Source organism: Rhipicephalus microplus, unplaced genomic scaffold (assembly GCF_043290135.1).
Source record: "Rhipicephalus microplus isolate Deutch F79 unplaced genomic scaffold, USDA_Rmic scaffold_148, whole genome shotgun sequence".
NCBI classification, from domain to species: domain Eukaryota; kingdom Metazoa; phylum Arthropoda; class Arachnida; order Ixodida; family Ixodidae; genus Rhipicephalus; species Rhipicephalus microplus.
Window position 1 is genome coordinate 172998 of NW_027464719.1, and position 6326 is coordinate 179323.

Here is a 6326-nt window from a genome sequence, read left to right on the forward strand (position 1 = left end):
CGCCGCATGTGTTCGCCATGCAATCACGTCATACTATACCAGTTTTGAAATATGTCATGTCAACGAGACTACCGCAAGAGCACCAAGACCATGAAGTGTAAATCATGACATTCATGACATACCTCTCATAATTTTCACGTTGTGACTTGTCAAGTAGGCTCGTCATACAGTCATGTTATGCCATACCAAGTTTGGTATTGGTACCATTATCCAAACGGCCTAGGAGAGCTAAAAGTCGTACGCGGCTAGATAGATAGATAGATAGATAGATAGATAGATAGATAGATAGATAGATAGATAGATACGCTCAAAGTCACCGAAGTTCGCTAAGAAATGCTTCGCATTTGAAAATTCTGCTTTGCATTTTGTGGCCATGCCTCTCTCCTGCGAAAAAAAAGCGTTAGGTGTTGACAGTTTGTTCTTTTTTTGTTTAACCTGAGAGTGTGAAAGACAGCATATTGCTTTCTATAATTGAGTTATACGAACTGGGAAATGCACAGACGTCATCTGTATATAAGAAGCGTTTGCTGAAATGAGCTATGCTTTATCGATTTGTGTGCTATCCCTAACCCATTACATTTTCTTTTTCTTACTTTGAAAGCAGCGTCTAATATTTGTTAGACGCAAGGCCTGGCATTACGAAAACCCCGCGATAGTAAAGCTCGGCTAGTGCAGCATCACTTGCAGCAGCTTGGGAAGATGACATAAATAGACCAAGAAAACGACATGAGAGCGTTGAAACTCACTCTTTGGTTTAATATATAGAAAGTTGCCTGTACGTTGTCTTCGTGATATTTAGGAGTGATTCAAAATATCATACAATGTTTCAATTCAACGAGACCCAGTGGCAGCTTACTCAGTTGAACCTTTGGGGCACATATATTTGCAAGTAAAGCATATTTGCAGATTTCAATGTTTTGTTGAGGAATGCTCAATTGCATAATCTGTTGAGAAAGCGAAATACGCTTGTTCGTGATAATGATAATTGCTGAGGTTCAACTTCCGATAATCACGGTGTAATCTTGAGCAACACCTTATTGAAGGGCTCTGGAAGGTTTGACATCCCTGGGAATATTTAACATGGTTGCCTTTTGATTTATGCATTCAGGTTTCTAGCATTTACACCTGCATGAAAAATTCGGACACTTCAGCCATAATTTATTCTCTTGACCTTCGAGTGAGCAGTAGGGAACCGTAACTCACCCTGCATTGTTGCGACACGATGTATAGCGAGTTACAGTCGTTTCACTCGTGTACCATTATGGGCGTGTACCAACGTGTATTAACTGTATAAAAACAGTGTATGCAGGAGTAGTAAAACTTTATTGTGGAACATATTTTGTAAAGATTCGTAACTGTTGCGCATCGTTATGCTGGAATGCCTAGGCTAACAAGTTTGAAGAATATACGGATGCAGCCACATTAAACAATTTGCTAGCGTTCTGTTTAGAATGGAATAATATGAAGTTAGTTGCCGTTTAGCAATTAAAGTAACCATTTAAAGCAAGTAATCAAAACCTCAGTTACAAGTATCTCAAGCTCTGGATAGGGAGTTTAATAGTGACGCAAGGTTGTAAGAAGGCAGCTGGTACGGACAGAAATGTTCGTGCCGTCTAGCGTCTACAGCTCATGCACACACTCGCGCTTCGCATTCAGAGAGAGATGGTTCCTCTAGTCAGTGCCTTGCGAATTCCCCACTACAATACCCTGGCGGTAAAGACGAGCCATCCTGGTGACTCAAGATGACGAGAGAACAGGAGGGTCATAGCAGGGCTTGAGGCGACTGACGTGGACCATCTCACGACCAAGGCGGCGCTTGTCCGTGGACGGCTTGAGTGGCTCAATCACATAGGTGACAGAAGAAGGGTGCTGTAAGACGCAGTAAGGGCCAGTATACTTCGGTGCAAACTTGGGAGTCAGTCCACGAGAGTGGAAAGGCAGTCGGAGCCACACGAGAGAACCGATGGCGAAAGTGTCCTGAACAAGATCACGGTCGTAGTGATCTTTTGATAGGGTTTGATTATCGGCTGTGAAGGACCGTGCAAGCTGACGACACTTTTCAGCATGTCCGGCCATTTCAGAAACTTGGCTGAACTTGGAGGCATCAGGATTGTATGGCAGAATTGTGTCGAATGTGCTGCATGGGTCACAACCATATAAAAGAAAAAAAATGGAGAAAAGCCCGTTGTTGAATGAATCGCCGTATTGACGGCATACGTCACGAAAGGAAGGACGTCCCAATTGGAATGGTCGGAATCATTATACATAGCGAACATGTCTCCGAGGGTTCTTTTGAAACGTTCCGTTAGGCCGTTCGTCTGAGGGTGGTAGGCTGTTGATGTGCGGTGTGCCATACGGCATCAATGTAAGAGCTACTGCAGAACTTCGGACAAAAATACGCGGCCCTGTAACTCAGGAGCTCCCGTGGTGCACCATGACGAAGGACGAACCAATGCAAGATGAAGGTTGCAACGTCACGAGCCCCAACCGAAGGTAGCGCTGCCGTTTAGGCGTACCTTGTCAGATGGTCGGCAGCCACAATCACCCATCGATTACCACCAACAAAGCACGGTAGCGGGCTGTATAGGTCAATCCCAACATGGTCAAATGGGTGTGCAGGACATGGTAAAGGCTTCATTTAACCGGGTGAATGAGGAAATGTCTTGTGCTGCTGACACAGGGAACATGAGCGAATGTGTTTGCGTAAAAACGTGTACATACCCCGCCAGTAGTAACGTTGGCGGATCCTCTCATAAGTCTTTAGCGCAGCGGCGTGTGCGTGTTGTGGCTCAGCATAAAAACATTCGCAGATATCAGACCGCATATGGCTGGGTATGAGTAGCAGCCATTTACGACCCACAACTTGATAGTTTCGACGGTATAACAGGCCATCCCGAATGACAAAATGCGTTGCTTGGCGGCAAAGAGCACGCGGCTAACCGGAAGTAGATGCGTCAGAAAGCATATTCAAGAGCGAGACAATCCAAGGATCTTTCTTTGTTCGGATGACATGTCTGTGACGCTGACGGCAGAGAGGGGAAGGTCAATGGCTGATATTTCCGTATCATCACATTTAACGGGTGATCGTGAAAGCGCATCTGCGTCAGTGTGCTTTCGCCCCGATCGGTAGGCGACGCGTATGTCGAATTCCTCGAGGCGTAGTGCCCAACATCCGAGGCGACCAGAAGGATCTTTCAGTGAAGCCAAACAACAGAGTGCATGGTGGTCAGTTAGCACATCAAAAGTTTGACCTTACAAATAGGGGCGAAACTTGTTTAACGCCTACACAATCGCCAGGCACTCTTTTTCCGTAATCGAATAGTTGGCTTCTGCCTTAGTGAGGGCGCGGCTGGCATAGGCGACAAAATACTCCGTAAAACCTGGCTTGCATTGCGCGAGTACTGCACCAAGGCCGACGCCACTTGCATCCGTGTGTACTTCGGTCGGCGCAGTAGGGTCGTAATGACGCAGTACGGGTGGTGAGGTAAAGAGTTGGCGCAGTGTTGCGAAGGATTCGTCACAGGCTGCTGTCCAATTCAAAAGATCTGCAGGGCCAGCAAGGAGTTTGTTGAGCGGAGTGATGATGGAAGCAAAGTTCCGGACAAACCGACAAAAATAGGAGCACAGGCCCACAAAGTTCCGTAGTTCTTTAACTGTAGTCAGCTTAGGAAATTCGGCCACAGAACGAAGCTTGTCAGGGTCGGGAAGGATGCCGGCTTTCGAGACGACATGACCAAGTGTGGTGAGTTGTTTAGCCCCGAAGTGACATTTCTTCGGGTTAAGCTGAAGCCTGGCGTATGGAAGGCACTGTAGAATTTTACGCAGACGAGTGGGATGCGAAGTGAAATTGGGTGAAAAGACCACAACGTAAGCAAGATAGCACAAGCATATGTTCCATTTGAAACCGCGTAAAATGCTGTCCATCATTCGCTCAAATGTGCCGGGCGCATTGCAGAGTCCGAATGGCATTACGGTAAATTCATAGAGACCATCCGGTGTGACGAACGCCGTTTTTGGACGATCAGACAGCCATTGAGACCTGCCAATAACCTGAGCAAAGGTCAAGCGAGGAAAATAATTCTGCACCTTGGAGACAATCGAAAGCGTCGTCTATGTGGGGAAGAGGGTAGCCATCTTTCGTCGTAATGTTGTTTAGGCGCCTGTAGTCTACGCAGAACAGGATCGAACCATCCTTTTTTTTTGACGAATACAACTGGTGAAGACCAAGGGCTACAAGAAGGCTTGATGACTCCAAGCGGTAGCATGTCGTCTACTTGTTCTGCAATTACGCGACGCTCCGGTGGGGACCCACAATAGGGGCACTGGCGCAAAGGAGTACTCTTACCTGTGTCTATTGTGTGCACAACGGTTTTCGTTCTTCCTAGCACCGCTTGGGGAAAGTCAAACGAACGCCTGAATTCGTGCAACAGGGTAACAAGCTGATCTCGTTGAGCCGGGGCTAGATGGCTGTCAATAGAACTGTGAAATACATCTGACGACACGCTGTTTGAGGCAAATTGAGGAACCAACGCGTTCAGCTCCATATTTGGCTTGGTGTCGAAGATTTCGGCAGGCACGATAGTACCTTCATCAATAAGCTTAATGTGGCCAAGCGTCTCGTTGCGGCTCAAACTGAGAGGGCACGAGTTCGGATTGGAAACAAATATTTCGGTAGTGTCTTGACAAAGCGCAAGAACGGCAAATGGCAGCGATGTGTGGTGGCGGCTACCGAAGATGTCAGATGGCGTGAATAGGACGGTAGCATCAGATAGTGAAGTGCAGCAGGCAGGGACAAATTGGGCGCTGAAATGAGGAAGGCCTATGTCCGTCGAGACGACAAGGTTAGCCACACTAGATATGGCCGCATCAACAGAAGGCGCATCACGAAACGGTAACAGCCCCACTTCGGCGCGAGCGCAGTCCATGACGGCGTGATGACGTGATAAGAAATGCTATCCTAGGATGACATCGTGGGAACATGAAGCCAACACGTGAAATTCAACGATGTACAACACGTCTTGAATAAACACTTTTGCCGTACATGCCGTGACGGGCTCAATTTGTTGGGCGCTCGCAGTGCTAAGAGAAGCTACGGAAGGAATCATCGTCACTTTACGAAGAGAGCTGCAGAGTCTTTGACTAATCACAGATATCGCGGCACCGCAATTGATGAGTGCAAGTGTTCATACACCTTCGACGACTACATCGATAAGGTTAGCGGGAGACAAGCGAGGACAAACGATTAGACAATGACGCAGCTCGTGCCTACGGAGCTACGGCAGTTAGTTTTCCGTCTCAATGGAGGTGGGTCGTCGACGCATAGGCGACACGGAACGACGACTTGTTGAAGGGGAAAGCGAGCGGGAAGTAGAACGTCGAGAAGCGGAGGTTCGGGTGCCGGAAGCAGCTTGGACGTCACGGTCGTGAACTTCAGGTGGCACGTGCGGTGCGTGGTTTGGAGACAAAAACGAGTAGTCAGAGTACCTTGGTCCGTTTACTGCGAAGTGCCGACGACATAGACGTGATACGTGACCTGGAATCCCACAAAAGTTACATATCGGCCGGTTGTCAGCAGTGCGCCAAGGATTTCCGGCGTGCTGCTGTGTAGCTGAAAATGGCGCGGTGGAAGGTCGCACAGTTTGTGGCGTATACAATGGTAGACGAGGCGGAGGCATTGCCGCGACGGCCGCATAAGTCAGTGGTGCGGCAACAGGTGTTGGTGGAGAGGCAAGCGTAGGTAATGGCAACGCCTTAGAGACCTGCTCCTGAATAGCCTGTCTGATTGTCGGCATTAGGCAGTTCATTGGTGCTTCGGTGGTCGGCAGGTACGAGAGACACGAAAGCTGTCGTGTGACCTCTTCGCGTAAATATTCTTTTATAATCTCCAGCAGGGTGTTGTCACCACCGACGGCAAGGGAAGTGAGAGAGTCGTCTGCTGTGGTTGACTTTCGAACTGATGCACGTTGCTTGCGAATCTCTTCCAAGCTCTGGCACAAGGTCACAAGTTCGGACACGGTACTTGGGCCCTTTGCCAGCAACATTTGAAAGGCGTCATCGTCTATTCCTTTCAAAATATGCCTGATATCTTGTCTTGTTCGGTCATCTCAGGGTTAAAGCGCCGGCGTAAATCGGTAACATCTTCAATATAACTAGTGAAGGTTTCGCTCTGCCTTTGTACTAGTCTGTGTAGGCGCTGTTCAGCGCGATGCTTGTGCACTGCGGGGCGATCGAACACAGCTGCAAGAGTGGTCTTGAAAGCGCCCCAAGTGGTAAATTCAGTACGGTGCTTTGTGAACCACAGGCTGGCGACGTCTTTGAGATAAAAT